This window comes from Peromyscus leucopus, chromosome 2 (assembly GCF_004664715.2).
Source record: "Peromyscus leucopus breed LL Stock chromosome 2, UCI_PerLeu_2.1, whole genome shotgun sequence".
Classification (NCBI taxonomy): domain Eukaryota; kingdom Metazoa; phylum Chordata; class Mammalia; order Rodentia; family Cricetidae; genus Peromyscus; species Peromyscus leucopus.
The window spans coordinates 51,455,056-51,474,373 of record NC_051064.1 but is presented as its reverse complement, the minus strand read 5'-3'; positions in this window follow the sequence as shown (position 1 = coordinate 51,474,373).

The window sequence follows — 19,318 nt, the reverse complement described above, 5'->3', positions numbered from 1 at the left end:
ACATATATGCCTGTGGTCATTCTTGTTCACCAGATAAAAAGCATGGATATTTAGAAGATAAAATATCAATTTTAAAATTGATATTTTAGATCATGTCATTTAAGTTTAGAAATTTATTTGAAAAGTATTGAGAAATTCTGGAATATGGTATATCTACAAGAATGGGATCAAGATTCCTAAGTGTTCAGGCACCTCTGTTGTCGTATGCACCATATTGTTCTTGAATAACAAGATAGGATCAGAGCCTAATTCTCATTCACGTTCCATAGATACCTAAGAGAGAGAAAAATATATCCAAGCCAAATCTGAATGCCATTATTCACACATTTTAAACAATGCTATATTCAAGTTCAGACTGTAAAGAACATTTTTAAAAGAACACTTTCTCCTCCATTAATTATGTCGATTGCTTCCCTGGCAATTTACATTCATGAACCTGGTTTCCATGGTGTTTTTGTAATGACATCATAAAGGAATGAACAGAGCCTTTTCAGCCTTTGGTTTGTAAAATGGCTAAGGGCACCTTTTAAGTGTTCCCATTGTTCTATGGCTGTGTACTTCCTCAGAGAATAATTACATTACCTTTGCCTACTCCTGGATATCCTTGAAAATAAAATACAAGGTTTTATCTCAGAGATAAATGTTCTGCAAGCCTGACAGTCTTCCGAGTGCTTGCTAATTCCCCTGCTGAAGTTCATGACCTCCACGGTCATCAATCTTAGAGACTTAACTTTCAAGCACACTCCTTTTGGTGACTGGAAGTGAAATGTTTTGTTTAAATCCCCACAAACAAGTCGCACAGCAACTCTATTAACAAGTTAATGGAGTGTCAGAGCAAGGACCACCAAGACTGTCTGTGTTATTTTAGGCTTGCAGATGCCTCCTAAAATCACCAAATACACATTACATATTCAACTTGAAGCTGATCCACTCACACCAGCTCCTCTCACTTTTTATTTCACCCTGCTCCTGTGCCAAGAGTCTCCCGTGGTCAGGGCATTCTTTTCATGGAACAAAGTAGAAAATGATGGATGTGATAGAAATTATCTCTCTTAGACCACAAATTACCTGTGCTGGATACCTGCCAAGGTTTTCATCCAAGCGAAGTCCACTGGGTCAGGCTGAACACAAAGGTATCTCTCAAGTAGAAAGGATGTGTGGAGTTTAGCAATCTTCTCTGTAACAATAAGTCAGTCCTTTCAGGAACTCATTCTCACATATTGTATCAGTTAAAACAGGGCCAGTTTCCCACAGGATCTTGTCACCTTAAATAATGCATTAAACGGGGAGACTTATCTTTGACTGACTCCATTGCTACTTGAACTTCCTCAGAGAACTGGGGCAGGGTTGTTATTTATCATGTTGTCTTGATTGCATCATTTAACGTGGAAAGATACATTTTGATACTAAGAGTCGAGGCATTTTGTTGGTCTGTGTCAGGTCTGTTATCTCCAATTTATTGAAATAAAACGATACATTAAGCTTCTAGTTAAAAATGGCCCACTGAAAAGTCCTATTTCCTTTGTCTTAGAAGACCACATTAAATGCTACTACAGGGCTGAAAATAAGGTCTCAAATCCACATGGAGAAACACAGAAGAAAATAAGATGGCAGGACAGAAGACATTTGGAGTGGGGCAAATGCAAAGCTGCAACTGATTTATCACGACAGGAACAACTAAAGCTAATGGAAGTGAAGACTGGGCTACTAATGACATGTGAGAGAGTTCATAGTGGATGTGCTCCCAGGACTTGGAGGTCCATGTGCTCTACTAATTGAGGATAAACCTGATGAAAACATCATTGAAAGCAGGGCAGAGTCCTTGATGGTTCTTCCTTCTAAAGATCACTTAGATACTCTCTTTGTGAAACAGGAACTCTCTTAGATCAAATTTTTAGCCTCAATGAACTTCTTGATGTTCTAGAAAGGTATCAAGAAGGCATGGATAAAGACCAGTGCGCCAAACCCAGATGAAGGTATGAACAGCTCCAACGTGACACCCAACATACAGGGACATACAAAGGGCCGTGGCAGTCCATCATGTCTTTGTCCAGCATGGAGTGAGAGGTTCCAGTGCTTCTCATCTAACCAGATCCCAGAAATTTTTTTATCCACTCTACCTCCAGGCTTGGAAAGATTTTCACATATCTACACTTGAGACTTCCTTCAGTGGATTGGCTGCTTCATAAAGCTTGCAGCTAGTAAATTTCAGTAAACAAAAGTGGACAATCAAGGAATCACCAGACATTTGAGGAATACCTTTTAAACAAAGAAAAACCAAACAAAGAGAACAAAGGATGTCACGTTTAAAAAACTGAAAATATAACCTTCAAATTGAAATTTCTAGAGACAAAGCAATGTTTTATTCACAAAAGATCTCTTGAGGGGGATTTGAGAAAGGAATAACTTGGTAAAACCAAAGAATCTGGGAAACAGGACTGTAAGGGCCAAACTGGAAATGCCGGCCGACTAATCATGTTTCATATTTCTTCCTTCCCTTCCTTCCTTATCATCCAGTCATATATACAATCAATCAAACCCTAGAACTTTATATTAGAAACTATAATATATCATCTATATCTATATCTATATCTATATCTATCTATCTATCTATCTATCTAGCTATATATATATATATATGCAAGAAGAGCCACCAAACTGCTTTTCATCTTTGTACCAGAAAGAAACACTCTCAAGAGCCTGAGACATCGGGCAAATCCTTGTGGATTTGTGGTTTTGTTTCTTTCTCTTTTTGGGTTCCAGGTGTTTACCAGTTTTAAAGTTGCAATTCTCTTTCCCAAGCCCTCTCAGACTAAGAATCATTATTTTCCTTTCAACTAAGCCTCTTCAATCACTAATCTGCCTTCTGTGTCTATGTTAGTCTCTGCTGGATTTTCATATAGATGGAATGGTATATGAAAATTTGCCAAAGGCTTCTTCAGTGAGTAATATTCACAAGGTTCATCCATGTTGTAACATAAATAGCTCTCTTGCATTTTATTCAACCTGTTCATAAGCTGGTAAGTATTTGGTGGGTTGTACTGTCTTTTTCCGTGAAAAATTCTGTGGAACACATGTGTACACATTGTGTTTGTGTATGTAATGCACATTTTTTAATCCTTGTGAATGCATAAAACAAAGAGTAGTTTTGCTCAGTTTCATGTTAACTCTATATTTAGCTTTCAAAGAGCTTGTCAATTAATTTTACAAAGGGTCTGGCTAGTCTGTGTTCATCCAATACTGATGTGGTGAAGGACTCCATTTTACCACATCCTTACCAATACTTGTTAACCTTTAGGTTTACAGCTTTCTTAGTAGGTCTGACCGTTGTCTTCCTGTGGGTGTGAGTTGCATTTCTCAGGGAATGCTAATGTAGAGCAACATTCCCTGTTCTTCTGCAACTGTCTAACCAGAAATGGGATTTCAGGGGTGCAGACACATTGCAAGAGAGGACAAACTCACATGTTGCTTTGATCACTTATAAATTTTTCTTTGGAGAGAAGTCTCTTTAACTATGCTGCTCATTTAACCTGCTTGATTTTTATTGTTGAGTTAAGCAGTGCTCTTTGTGTTCTGTGTTGTGTGATACTATTCCTGGGGAAACATGGGCAAATGTCTACTCACCCTAGATAGAGAACTGATGACAGATCTAAGTGTGGACAGTACCAAAGTCTATCTTGGCTAACTGGTGAGTTTCATTGGTGTTAAAGGAATATGAGTGAGGGATCACTTACAGGAGCAGAAATGACTCAAAGACAGCTGCACTGCAAAGTCCAATCTAGCATGGGTGACAATTAACAGAAGCTGGAAACTGGGAGCACACTGTGCCTGCAGGTCGGTAGCTCAACAGGCTGGAGAGTGTCCTTTTCAGGTGGATCAGTTGGTCTGAGCATTTTCTAGGCAGCTCAGCTACTCTGTTTCCTCACAGCTGTGAGGCTGAACTCTGTTGCTTTTAGGCAGCTGAGCTTGCCTGAGAGTAACTTCCAGCAGTCTTGCTTGCATACTGTTGGGGAGAGAGGAGCCTAGTGAATAGGGTCAGTTTCAGGGACTTCCTAAAGCGATTTTGAGTCGTTTACTTCCGGTCTTAAAGAGCTTCTCTTCCCGGATAGAATGTTTCATCTCCATGTAAACATCTGTTTTAAAATACCCTGTTGTTTCATCCACTTTTTCCTTCCTGTGTCTTAAAAAGTGTCTCTCAGAGTTGGGAGGTTTTAACCTTGGAGGAAACTGGTACACAGCATCTCGGTATAAACTCTCAATCACCTTACAAAATACAAATCTTTTCTCCGATCCCGTGGACTGTCTTTCCACGTTCTCAACATGTTTGTTCCGCAGGTCCAAAAGAAACCTGGGACAAGTCTCACTCAGTGTCTGTGGCTCCTCCCAGCACTTCTGACCCCCATTCCACCCTAAACCCCTCCCTCTGCTTCCTCTTCCCTTTCCCTAGGTTCTGATTCCTACATAACTCCACAGTTTTGGCTCTTTGCCCTCTGGGTTTTTCTCATCTCTTGGCTTGCTCTTGGTTCTTGTGGGCTTCAGTGCCTCATAGTCTGCTTGCTTCCTTCTCTCTGCCCTTCCTTTCTCACTCTCCCTTGCTTCTTCTTGTGGACCAGTCCATTCTGCCCACCATGCTCAGTCGGGACCCTTCCAGATGCCTCTGACTGTGCTCTCCCTCATGTCTACAATAAAGTCCTCTCCTCAACCAGACCTAGGAGCAATCATGTCCACATTATCATTCACTGCTGAAGCACAAACATTTTAATACTGATAAATTTCATTTTGAGGGGTATTACTTGTTTATCATATCAAAAAGCAATTGCATAATCCAAAACTGTAATGATTTAAATCTATGTTTTAACAGTTTTATAGTTTCAGCTCTTGAATTTAGGCCTTTGATGCCATTTCAATTATTTTTGTTTTTTCTAATAGAGCTGGAATAAATAAATTTATATGCAAAATTTTAACCTTAAACCTGGTGACATCCTCAACAGTTAAATAGAATATTTAAGCATTTTTGGATTTATATCTTTGTCTCTCATATCTTAGTTGTTGCTTATAAAATTGCCAATTATAAATGTGGATTTAACATCATATTAGTCCTGAAACTGAGTGCCAGAAGAAGCAAAAATCCATTTTGTCTTAATAACATACAATTATGTAATTATATATTATAGCTATCCATTACATGAGAAATGATTTTGGTATGATATTCAGAATTCACTTGGTCCATGGGTCTTTTCAGTAAAACTAACTTAAACTAGTTCTGCCAAAACTAAGCCCACTACAGAAATCTACACATTTAAAATTCTTTTAGTCTTAAAGGGAAAGGGAAAGAAAATATAATTAAAAATCACACACACACACACACACACACACACACACACACACACACACACACACCTTACTTCACTTCCCTGGAGCTACCGAATGACCAACAGCTTCTATAGGGTGGCAATTGAACTTGAGACCTCATACATGCTGAACCACCAAGCTCTCTCCCTGTTTTTAGTTAGTTTTTGTCTGTAATGTGTGGTGGTGTCCAATGAACTCTTTTTCGTGTGAATATTCAGTAGCTCTAGTTCCATTCATTGAAAACATTTATGATGCTTCTTGCATCTCTGTGTTACCAGTGGTTGGTTTTCTAAAAACACAGAGGGAAGCGAAGCCAAGGCCCCAGGATTCTAGCCCTAGAAACTGGAAGACAGATCCGTGGGAAACAGAGAGTGTTAGAGACCTCGAGGAGAGCTGGACACGACCGAATGTGACTATAGACAAATACTGGAGGTCTGATCACCGAGACAAGAGTAGAGCTTGGCCTAGCTCCCAGACTTCAAGGAAATTTTTCTTGATGCTGGTTTGGACAGAAATTTTTTAAAATGATTCTTAAATTGTGGGGAGCAAAATAAAAAATAGATAAGTGAGATTATAGCAAATGAAAATGCATCTTCACAACAAAATAATCAATAGAGTGAAGAGCTCTGAGTCCATAGAGTGTTTTACACACACACACACACACACACACACACACACACACACACACACACACACCTGAACAACTTGATAGCAAGAAAACTGCCAGATTAAAATAAGCAAAATGTGTGAACAGATATTTCTAACAAGATGATAGACAACTGGCCAATAGAAATAAGGCACAGAGCTTAATCTCACCAGGGAATGCAAACCAAAGCCACAATGAGATGTCACCTCCCTTTACGTGGAATGGCTATTATGAAAAACAAAAGACAACAAAAGTTGCTAAGGATATGGAGAAAAATGAATTCTTAAAGATTGGCTATGGGAATGCAATGCATACAAGTGTTTGGAAGACAATTTTGTGGCACCATAAAAAGAAAATCTGTGTGTATGTATGTGGTGTATGTGTATGATGTACGTATGTGTGTGTGTTTGTGTGCTGTAATGCTGAGGATCAAGAGAATGCATCCCATAAGCAATAGAAGAAAGACACATCTTCCAGGAGACTACGTCTTTCCCCATATACATATTTCCTGGCTTTTGAAAAATTTTTCCATAAGTTGACACTGAGAACTTCTGTCTCTAGTTTTGGCCCAAATTTTTTTTTTTTTTCAATTTCTCTCTATACTCTGACACTTTCATGAAAAGTTCATGAAAATGAACTTTCAGAATAATAGCCAGGTTTTATGCTCTGGGCCCCAGTAATCATACAGTGGAGTGGTCGCTGTCCGGGACTGGCTGGGGAAAGTGGAGAGGTGCAGGCAGGAGATGTCAATGAAACACCATGAAGAGGTTCTAGAGGTCGAACACAGAGCGTGGCAACTGTAATTAATAATGTTTTCTCATACTCGAAAGTTTTCTGAGACCTTAAATGTTCTCATAAAAATAAAAGCAAGGATACTAAGTGATATTATAGATATGCCAATTAGCTTTGTGATAATTATTTCACAGTGTGTATGTTCATCAAAACATGTTGTACACTGTAACTATATGCATTTCTTTAATTAATGAATTATAGGTCAATAAAATAGGGGGCATAATGTACCAGACTCTTTTTTAAAGATATTTATTTTTTAAAAGACTTATTGTACGATGTGCACTGTGTGCCTGCCTGGGCCCCTGCATCTAGAAGAGGAAGTCAGATCTCCTGGAGCTGTAATCATAGCCAATTGTGAGCCATCTGATGTAGGTGCTGGGACCACACCGGGCCTTCAGTGTTCTTCAGTGCCAAGCCATCTCTCCAGCGGTATTTGAACTCATTGTTTCACCTTTCACATGTATTTTAAACAGGACGACATGACAAAATACATCCTGCAAGATGTCTACCAACTTTGATCTTCCTCGTTTCTTCTGACCCAGTTTTCTCTGTGATACAATTTTCCTCATGTGTTTACGCTCTAACGTTTGGTTTGCAGTGGCCCAGCTGGTGGTCAGTTATCTTCGCCTTGCTCCATCTGAGAATGTCTTTATTTCACCCTCGCTCCCCAGGAACGGTTTTGACCAGCACACATTTCTGGTTTGATAATTCGTTCCTTTAAGCTCTTTGAAACTTTTGTCCTGAGCTTTTCTGACCCACTTAGGAAATCTGCTGTCTGGCAATCATGTTGTCATCCATGCATGGCTTGGCTTCTTCACCTATAATGTGTTATTTTTTTCCTCTGACTTTTTCTTTAGTATTTTTTTTTTTTGGATTAGGCAGATTATGTTTGGTTTTCAGTAGTCTGATTATGTTATGTCTGGATATGGACTTTTCTTTAGTTATTGACTCTGTTTAAAAACTGATCATAAGCCGGGCGTGGTGGCGCACGCCTTAATCCACACTGGAGGCAGAGGCAGCGATCTTGTGAGTTCGAGCAGCCTGGCTACCAAGTGAGCTCCAGAAAAAGCGCAAACAACAGAGAAATGTCGAAAAAACCAAAAAAAAAAAAAAACTGATCATAAACATGGTACCTATTAACAGGATGCCACATGATCATGCAATACATTATGCAATATTAAAATCCGAGTAAACAGACTTATCTACATGATTTCATTATGGTGTGATATTTAAGATCATTATGTTAGCCTTTTAAAAATAGATATACTCTTATCGACCATCACTACAGTGCTCAATACCACACCAGGATATTTTGTTTCTATCTAACAATAACTTATGACCCAGTGATTGACGATTCCAGTCACACCTTCCTGGGACCATTTCTTGTTTCTAATTACCATGCTGTTGCTCTTAACTTCTAAGGGACCATCATTTTAGATTCAGTATGAGTGAGATCACACAGCATTTGTCTTTCTCTGCTTCGCTTATCCACTTAACATAATGATCTTCAGCTTCATCAGTGTTACTATTGTAAATACTAAGATCTCATCCTTTTGTAAGAATAGATTTTTTTGAGCTATAGATTGCATTTATGTTCAGTTTATTTTTTCTAGTAGAACTAATGAAAAATGCAGTATATGTAATATAGTAATGCAACAGAAAGAGAGGAAGTTAAAAGCACTGATATATACTGGTAAGCTTTCTATATTCAACTAGAAATAAGATTAATAAAACTAAAAATAATTTTATGCTTGCAATACTGTGAAAAGTAAATAAGTATATTATTATAATGCCATGGGGAGGGGGAAGTCGTTAAAAATATGCTGACTGAGAGTAAGAACAATTCTAGGAGAGAATAAAAAGTACTTTTTAAATTATAATTCTTTAAGTAATCTATAAAATTCAATAAAAAGAAATAGGAAGTTTAAGTAAACGGGAAACAGATAACGAGCAAAATGGTAGATTTGTTTAAAAAAATCAATAATTACATTAAACTCAAGATATCTGAGTACTCAATAAAGAGACAATTATTTTCTGAAAGAGCTAAGCATAAAACATTAGCCAACTATATGCTATCTATGAGAAATTTGCGTCAATTATAAGATATTTCTACAAAGAGAAGAAATAGAAATGAATAGATGGAACAATCACTAATGGACAGAGGGTGAAGTAGGTCTTGTAATATCTAACAAAGCAGACCATGAATAGCCCACATAGAATGTTAGTGGAAAAGGAGGAAATGACATAACAATGGAAGGCCTAACTCACTAAGGAGAGTCTTTGTTCCAGTTGTGAATACAACTTTGGAAGGAAGGCTTCAAGTTAAGGGAAATAAAAGCTGCCAGAGAGGAAGACAAATTGTTCCTAGCTCCATATGTCAGCACTCTTTTATCTAGGGAACACATGGAATAGGAAGCAGAAAATCAATAAAGAAAAACCAAGATTACAACCAATTCCATTAAATTACAGCCATGTAACATTTTACATAACCAAGGCAGAATTTCTCAGTGTACCTGAAAATTTTAAGCAGGTGGACCAAACCTTTTGCCACACAAAAGCCTAACATCTTTAAAAGCATTCATCAAGAATTTTTTTAATGATAATAGAACCAAACTAGAAATCAGTAACAGAAAAATGTCCAAACAATAGAGAATTTAAGTAGCACAGTTCACAGTTCTAAATGTTATGTAGGTCCAAGAGGAAATCTAAGGGAGAAAGCACCCCCCCACACTTTGAGATTGGCTCAATTCATAGTCCAGGTTGATTTTTAATTTTACTTTTATTTTTTCTACGTGGCTGTATTGTCGTCTGCATGTGTGGTCTGTGCACCACATGTGTATTTGGTGCCACTGAGGCCAGAAGAGGGCATTGGATTCCCTGGCAGTCAGATAGTTGTGAGCCACCATGTGGGAACTAGGAATTGAACCCGGGCCATCTGTAAGAGCAACAAGTGTTCTTAACCACGGAGGCATCTTTCCAGGAATGGAGGGGAAAGGATTTTCAACTGAATCAAAATGAAAAAACACAGCATGCCAAAATTTGTAGGAGTCAGATAAATGAACATTTAGAGTAAAATGCAGAGCTGTAACTGCCCACACTAAAAGCTCTCAAATAAATAACCCACATTTTCATTTAAAGGAATTAGAGCATGAAAAAGGGAAAAAAATTATTCCAAATCAAGTAGAAGGAAGGAACTAATAAATTAAGAGCAGATTCATAATCTAAACATTTGAAAATAGAAAAAGAATCAATAAACACAAAATCTCATTCACTAAAAATAGTGATGAATGTTTACCAAAACTCATGGGGAAATGATACAACACAACAGCGTGAAAATCCATATGGATTACATCACTTTCTATCATGCAGATGTTGAAATGATAATAAAACAGTCCTACAATAACTTCAAACACATAAATTTTGCAACTTAGATAAAAAGACAAATTCCTCAAAAACTATAGTTGAACAAAACTCCTCAAGGAGAAATAGGAAATGACCAAAACTCTGAAAAAAGAGGATGGTTTGGGCAAAAGTGAGGTAAAGAAATCAACTTATTGGGCTTCTTAGAATTTGGTAGCTTGATAATTGTAAGTGTGTAAAGACATTACCAAAACAGATACTCAACCTGTGTTGAAGTACAAAGAAAATACTAGAAATGAAGATTTCTTCTATCCCACAATAGGTTAGCAGTAAATTAAAGTGAACAAAGCTTTTCATTGCTCATGGAACTTTTTTATTTATATGCACACAAAGCACCAGTGACAAGTATAATGACTTTGTAACTATTGAAGGAAATTTTATAAGTTTAGAATATCTTGTATGTGTGACTAAAGAATTCTCTAGAATAGCAGCCCATTGTGTTTCTTGGACTCAACAGGTACATACTTATTGAAAAGCTACTATTTCATATGCACTACTGCAGAAATGCAGTATCAGACAAGATAATCTCACAGATCTTTTGTTACTCTGGATTTTCCTAGTATGGTGAGGGGAGGAAAGGGTCACATGATTAAATTATTTGAAGCAAAGTAGTATTGCTTTAATTTAGAACCTAGTAAAGGGTGCACTTTAATCATGATACTAGAAGACTCCAAATGCACAGGCAATACTGTTCTCTAGTTCCATTTAGCTTTGAAAACTCCCCAGCTGGATAGTAATTGGTGTCAAGTCAGGAAATGAAAATGTACCAGTTATGTTGAGTTAAGGTTAGATATGTTTTCTGTCAATCATGCAGTAAGTCTGGGATTGTTGTACTGAGTTAGACATAGAATAACGAGGTGCATCTAAGTATTTAGCTCAGGGAAGAGGTGCATACTCCTCTGTACTTGTATGTTCTTGGTAAGTAAATGCATAGAGAAACAAACTCTCTTAAGAGAAAGCCATGCCGTGGAACCAAAGTAAGAGGTAGTATAAGGATATTTTTAAGTAAAAAATTGAAACAAAGAGATGGAGTTAAACAATACCTTCATACTTCTGTGAATGTCAGATACTGTTTAGCCTCCTTAAAATTCTGTTTTCTAATTCATAAAAGAATGAGCTACCAAGAATATGAAAAGTCCTAGTAGAGAAGGCAAATGCCAAGCAAGCACTGATGTCATTTTCTCAGGTTTTCCACGTCACAGGGAGGATGGCTGCCAGGGATTCTGACCTTCCACACCTGGCACTCCCAGGTCAGGGTTGATGAGGGGTTTCTAACTCTTCTGTTTATGCCAACTTAGGAGTCTTTTCATTTTTGTTGGCATGAATTGGAAAAGTGAAGGGCTAGGGCCCATGGTTCTACCTCATTCTGTTCTGTGTTATATTTTTTTCTGAATATTTGACCAGTTATAAAGTAGTTGTTTGTCCAGAATGAATTTTGATATATTAATAGAAACAAATGTGCGTTGCTGAAGCTCAGTGATGCCTTGACCTTCGCTGCATTGTTTGCCGTGTTGAGCAGACCAGCCTCTGTGATCATTAACTCCCCATTCACAAATAAGCACCCGATGAAAACAAAGTGGGTTTTCTGGATCTCCGAGCCCCAGTTCCTGATGTTACCCTGTCCCTTACTGTTTTATCAGGTGCATCAGTTAGTGCTTCAGCCCGGACTTCGGGATCAATGTGACTTCCTAGACCTTGTAAGGATCTGTGTAGACAGAGGGTAGATTTATATATTAAGAGGAAGCATGTCCAGGTCCACAGATAACCAGCACAGGCTCTGTTTCTCTTAGAAACAGCAACAGGGGAATTAAAACTTCAGCATTTACTGAGGGTAAAGAGGCAAGTTCTAGAGTGTGCCCCCAGGGTTGCCCAACTTAATACCTGGGACTGTGAATACCATGAGAAGTCCTCACCATTATAATAACTTCATGGGAAAATAATTTCACAGGGATATTCAGGTTATAGATCCATTGATTTTGAACTAATAAAACACTGATTTAAAGAAGGTGGGCCTAGTTTCATCCCATGAGCCCATGGGAATTGAGTCAGAGTGAATGAAAACATGTGAAGACAGGGATTTCACGTGAAGATGACCAGGACTGTAACAAATGGTCGGAAAGATAGCTAGAAAAATTGTACCAAACTGACTCCTGGTAATTACAGGTATTAATCCAGAGAAGGTGTCTGAGTTCCGGAATAAAAAGGTGCTGTTCAATATTTGCATTAATGTCCTCTAAGACTCTGAGCTGGGAGCAGTTTCTGCTCTCTGGAGCAGCTCGCTCTGTCTTAACACGTGAGTGAGGTTGTCAGTCACTGCGCAGCAGTTTGCTGCAGAACAGGAGGAAATTAGTCCAGATATCTTCTGAGCCATAGTTGCACTTTTAAATTTTCTGTATAGCATTCAGCTGTTTTACAAACAGGAATCAGACTCAGCCGTTCATGTGACTCAAGTAAGGTCTTCAAGGCTTTAGTACTGGAGTCTAGACCTAGAGTCTGCACTGAGCACAGTGTGAGTGCCTGCACTGCACTGTTCTTCAAGTCTGGTAGACTTCTGATGATGCCACTGTTCATCCAGGGAAAGCCATTCAAAGAGAACACTCCAAGGCAGCACTGGGCCGGAACCGTCTGGTGATAGGCAAATCAGTCTCAAGAGCTAACCTCGCTAATTTTCCATGATTCTGTCTTATCATCTTTGATGCAAAATGACCCTATCTTACTGTAGACATTCCATTTATGAACTATGTTAGTAGTGCTGCTTTTTCTATTGGTGGTAATTTTTTGTTTATTTATTTATTTTTGCAGAAAATGTGTTTGTAAGTAGCTTTTTGTGGTTGCATTTCTGGTCAAACCCCAGTTAATACCTGAACTATTTACACCTCACAATTGCCTGATGTATCCTCCACCTGCATATCATAAACCAAAGAGAAATGAGCTCCAATTTCCTACACAAAATGAAATTCATATGACTTTTTAAATGTGATTTTTTTCAGAAGAAAGCTTAGTTTAGTTGATAATAATCAGATTCATCTGTTAAATCTCCCCCCCAACCACTGGACCACAGGCATAATTAATTGACAGAGTTATGATACTTCTTGGAAACATAAAATGTAACTGGAAGCCATGGTCTGAGTCTAATTAAAATTCAGCAGTAATCTTTAAAGATTTTCATTGTAGCAATATTATTTTACTTTCAAATATTAGGCTTCATTTACAATGAAATACAACACTGGCTGTACGAATCAAACATGTCTACAGAGAATTGGTACAAGTTTAAGAATATAAAATTACTCCTGATGCTTCCATTTTATTCATGATATTTATATAGACTTGTATTGAAACAATTTTAACACTCATAAGTAAGAAAATTTATGTTTCCTCCAACGAAGGTGGTAATGGCTCATTAGTTTGGAGATTCTACAATTTTTGAAAAGTAATTTCATTTTTGTAAACAAATATAAAATGTAACATATAGCTCATAAAACGTTGCAGTTCCCTGAGCAGTTAATACGGCTCTCTATCCTCTTTGCATAGATTAATAGTACAATATAATGAGTGTTGCTGTGACAATTTTATACAGGCACATTATGTACTTTGACTGTATTAGCCCCTCATACATTCTTTTACAACCTATTCCCCTCACCACTCCCACCTAACTTATCACCCTCTTATCCATAACTGCCCTTTCATTTCATGTTTTTATTGTTTCCTCTAAGAAAACACGTATTAGTTGTCTTTCTGAGTCTGATTTATTTTTTAAAATATGATATTTCCAGCTGGGCAATGGTGATGCATGCCTTTAATCCCAGTACTTGGGAGGCAGAGGCAAGTGAATCTCTGAGTAATAGGCCAGTCTGGTCTACAGAGCAAGTTCCAGGACAGCCAGGGCTACACAGAGAAACCCTGTCTCAAAAAACCAATAAATCCCCTCCAGATAAATAAGACAGTTGATTAGCTTGATCTGCTTGGGAGGCATCCAGACAGTGGGACCGGGTCCTGTCTTCAGTGCGTGAACTGGCAGTTTAGAACCTGAGGCTTATACAGGGACACTTGGCTCACCCTGGGAGGAGGGGACTGGACCTGCCTGGACTGAATCTACTAGGTTGAACTCAATCCTCGGGGGAGTCTTTGCCCTGGAGGAGATGGGAATAGGGGGGTGAGGTGGGGGAAGGCGGGGAGTAGGGTGGGGGGAAGGCAGGGGGTGGGGTGAGGGGTGGGGGGTGGGAGGGGGGAGAACAAGGGAATCCGTAGCTGATATGTAAAATTAAATTTAATAAATAAATTTAAAAAAGAAAAAATAAAACAAACAAACAAATAAAATTGAAAAGGATATTTTTAGTTCTATCATTTTTTTTGCAAATTGCAATTTCTTTTTTATGTTATGCATAATTCTCCCTCCTCTCCCTCTCTTTCTTCTCCCCCTTCTCTGTCTGTGTATCACATTTTCATTATCCATTCATTTGTTGGTGGATACCTACTCCATGAGTAGTTGAGTCTCTGAGTGTCACCATGGTAAACAGCTGCATAGGAAAATCTACTGCATGCTGCCTTGGATTACTGTTGGTAAACACCCAGGAATGGTATAGCTGGATAATATGGTAGTCTGAGGAACCTGCATTCTCCTTTCCACTAGTTTGCACTAATTTATATTCAGAAGACATGAGTGTTCCTTTTCCCTGCTTTCTTTCTTTTCTTTCTTTCTTTCTTTTTCTTTCTTTCTTTCTTTCTTTCTTTCTTTTTTTTTTTTTTTTTTTGGTTTTCGAGACAGGGTTTCTCTGTGTAGCTTTGCGCCTTTCCTGGGACTCACTTGGTAGCCCAGGCTGGCCTCGAACTCACAGAGATCCGCCTGGCTCTGCCTCCCAAGTGCTGGGATTAAAGGCGTGCGCCACCACCGCCTGGCTTTGCTTTCTTTTTTTTAAAAAAATTATTTTATCGCCGGGCGGTGGTAGCCCACGCCTTTAATCCCAGAACTCGGGAGGCAGAGCCAGGCAGATCTCTGTGAGTTCGAGGCCAGCCTGGGCTACCAAGTGAGTTCCAGGAAAGGCTCAAAGCTACACAGAGAAACCCTGTCTTGAAAAAACAAAAAACAAACAAAAAAAAATTATTTTATTTTATTTTACAATACTATTCAGTTCTACATAACAGCCACAGATTGCCTTGTTCTCTCCCTTCCTGCCCCCTTCCTCTTCCCCCCAGCCCACCCCCCATTCCCACCTCCTCCAGAGCAAGGCCTCCCCTGAGGACTGAGATCGACCTGATAGACTCAGTCCAGGCTGCTTTCTTACCAACCATTTTGACTGGACTGAGGTGTAATCTCAATGTAGCTGGGATCTGTATTTTCCTGATGGATGCATAGGTTCCATCTTTAAATTATCATTGTCCATTTATATTGCTTTTGCAAAGTGTCTATACAATTGATTTTCCCATTGATTTGATTGTTCCTGTCATGTAAATTTTTTCCAGTAACAGAGGGAGAACCAGGTCTCATGGATGCTGAGCAAGTGCTCTATCCCCGAGTTACACGGCCAGCTCTCTTTCATTTCACTTTGATTCAGAGACTCACTAAGCAACAGAGGGATCTATTCTCTGCTGTCTTCTTTGGAGTGCTATTCCCTTGGGAAGACTATTTCTCCCACTCCGAGCATTCCTTAGTTGCCTGTAGTTCCTCAAGCAGGCCTGGGTTTGGGATTTGGGGATCTCCCTACCTAGCATTTCTACTGTTGTCCTTGTTCAGATCATGTTTGGGCAGCTGTGCTGGTGGAGAGACTTTTTGTGTGCCGTTTCTGATTTTTCCAGGAGACCCAATCTCATAGCACACTCTGAGGTCCTCTGGCTCTCACACTCTCTCTGGCCTTCTTTCACCGCGTTCCCTGAGCCTCAGGTGCAGGAGTTGTGTTGTCGATGTATCCGCTGGGACTCCACCACTCTACATTTTGATTGGTTGTAGTCTTTTAAAGTGGTCTCCATATGTTTCAAAGAGAAATTTCATTGATGATGGGTGCAGACTACACTTATCTGTGGGTACACATACTTAGAATGTAGTTAGGGATTATGCTGGGTTAGTAAGTGGTTGTAGGTTCTTTTCTGAGATCTGATGACTTCAGAGTTCTTAATTTTTCATCGTTTTGGCATTTTAGCTATGCTGAAAAGTCTTTTGTTTGGCTCATGCATGTTTAGGGGTTTCAAATATCTTCTATAACTAGAAGTTCATACTGTCTCCAAGATTTGCTATTTCTGTAATGATTTCACTGAATGAGTTTTCTTTGCTGTTAGTCTGTATACGGGTACCATCTGGATAAGCAGGTAAAGGTGCCATCAAGTCCGATGACCTGAGTTTGATCTCCAGGATCCACATGGTGGAAGAAAAACTAACTCCTGAATGTTGTCGACTCATGTCCATACGATCATTGTGGCATTTGTACACACACACACACATACACACACTCACACATGCACACACACACACACACACACTCACACATGTGCACACACTCACACATGCACACACACATACACTGATACACACACACTCAGATATTCACACACACATACACAAACACACTCTCACATTCACACAGACATACACTCACATATATATTCACACACATACAAATTCACACACATACAAATTCACACACACACTCAAGTCAATAAAATGAGTAAATAAGTACATAAAATTGACAGAGTAAAAATTAAAAACCCTCTAATTGTGTACACATATACTTGCAGGTATGTGCACACCTGTGTGTTCATGCATGTAGAAGCAGGAGCTTTACATCCAATGTCTTTCTCAATTATTTTCCACAGTGTTTTATGTGCTGGGGATGATCATTATGCCTGGAGCTCACTGGTCTGGTAGGCTGGCTCTGCAGGAGCTCCCCCGGTCACTGCCTCTGCCTCCCTGGCATTGGGCTTCCAGACTGTCACTCATGTAACTGACTCTTTAGTGGGTGCTAGAGATACAAACGCAAGTTGTCATACTTACATGACAAGGACTTTACTTAGTTATCTCTCAGCCTCTATGGAACTTTTAAACTGAATTTTACATTTAAGATCTCGTTTTACAATTTCTGTTTATAGTAATTTTACAATATTCTGGAGCCAAATATGTGTAACTGTAGCCCAGGAACACAGTTATAACACAATTCTATGTTCCAGTGTGGAAGCATTTTCACAAAATTTTTATAGTAACAGAACCAAAAAACAGGGTCATAAAGCAAGACACTTTCCAAATATATTGGTGGAAACATCAGAGACGTGTCTTATAGCCAAGTGCAGAAACCTGAGCTGTGAGCCCTAGATGCTATCTGGGAGCATTTTTAGTTCTTTGATTGGCAGAAATTAGGGTTTGTTAAGTTAGTATAGGCCAAAATACTGTTTGTCAGTCACAGGAATTAGTCTTACCTAAGTAAGACTTTATCTATTTGTCACTGGATCGTACCACACAGGGGGGTAAGGACTGACTATTTAAGGGACTACAGATAGCCAAAGATAAACTGGATTACCCTCTGGATGTGCAGCATTCCAACCTCTCCATGCTATTGTAATTCTAATAAGTCAATTAGCTTTTCCTGGAATTCTTTTTCACGCTGGCCACCAGATATGCCAGTGATAAAGGTTTTATAAATAAAAAGTGAATCCTGCCCATTCCATGCAATCAACATGAATCCTGCTGTGTGTATTTTACAATTAGCTTGCTTCACTAGCACTGTGCTATGGCCCAATGGGCCACAAGGAAGAAGCTGATTGGGTAGTCTAGTAAAAGTTGCTGTAATTTCTAAGGGAAAGACAAATGTGGAGACTTGCTCTGCCAAAGTAATAAAGTTGGGTGTATATTTTCAAGATGTGTTCTCAGAAAAGCATGGCACTCGATGCTGGGAATCACAGCAGAGTACCTCAAGCGTTGGCCTGTTCCCTGATTCTCTGATCAGCTAGGCTCACACTGCCTCTCTGCTCTGTCTCTTTCTGTACTAGCTACAGCCGTGGCATATCTCTCCCTATTTGCCTGTCTACTGATTATCCCCTCTGCATGATTCTGGGCCACCATGGCCTCAGCACTGGTACCTCGATGACCAGAGTTTCTGGGTGATAGAATCCTTGCTGGAAAAACATGATTCCTACATGATTACAAATGACCTTATTCTGTCATCCCAAAAAGAATATTTTCAGAGCTAATCTATCTCCCAAGATCATCTGTCTTGCTTGAAGCAGGGAATTCCATGTAAGAGAGGCTGCAGAATCACACATAACCCCTAGGGCTGCAACACTTTCCTCATTCTAAGACTTCTTACCCCCATAAAAGGTCACAGCCCCCCCCCCTTGGTAGGCCTCTCACTTATCTGCAGGAGAGTGGCTGAAGCTCACTGTGTAAACTGAAAAACAGTTCCATCTGTTCAAAGTCTTTCATGTTCTTGTCTTTTTCAGCTTTCTGTTTCTTTCTCCTGGCCCAGAAATCTGACACTAGTGCTTATAATTCTCTCATCAATAGCAAACTTCATTTGGGTGAGCCTGTGAGATGACCTGGTGCCTGCTTCCAAGGCTGGTGACCTGGGTTGGATCCCTGGACCCAAGTGGTGGAACGAGGGGACCAACATCCTCAAGTTGTCCCCCGACTTCCACAGGAGCACCATGAATGCACACGACACTCCCCTCTCATAAATAAGTAAATGTAATAAAAACTAAAGAAAAAAAAAAAACCAAAAAAAACAAAACACAAAAAAAAAAAAAAACTTCAGCTCATTCTCTGGATTTCCTGCTTTCTGAGCAGTAGTCTTCTGTGACTATCTGGATCCAAACCTAGAAATAACTGGAAACTGCTGTTTGCTTGTAACAGGTTGTTCAACCCTTCCTGAGGCTGCCTTTTGATGAGCTGCTTTTCCGGTCACTTTGAAAGAGTTTCTCAGGGAGGAAGGCTTTATCGTGACCTGAACATCTTATGAGGTGATGCATCCATCATGGCAGAGACAGCATGGAGATGGGCAGCATGAGGTAGTTGATTACATCTCATAGGAGTATGAGGTGCCTGACTACATTTTACAGGCAGTCCAGAAGTGGGGAGAACCCATGTTGGGCTATAGCACATAAGGCTTATTTCCAGTGACCCACTTCTGG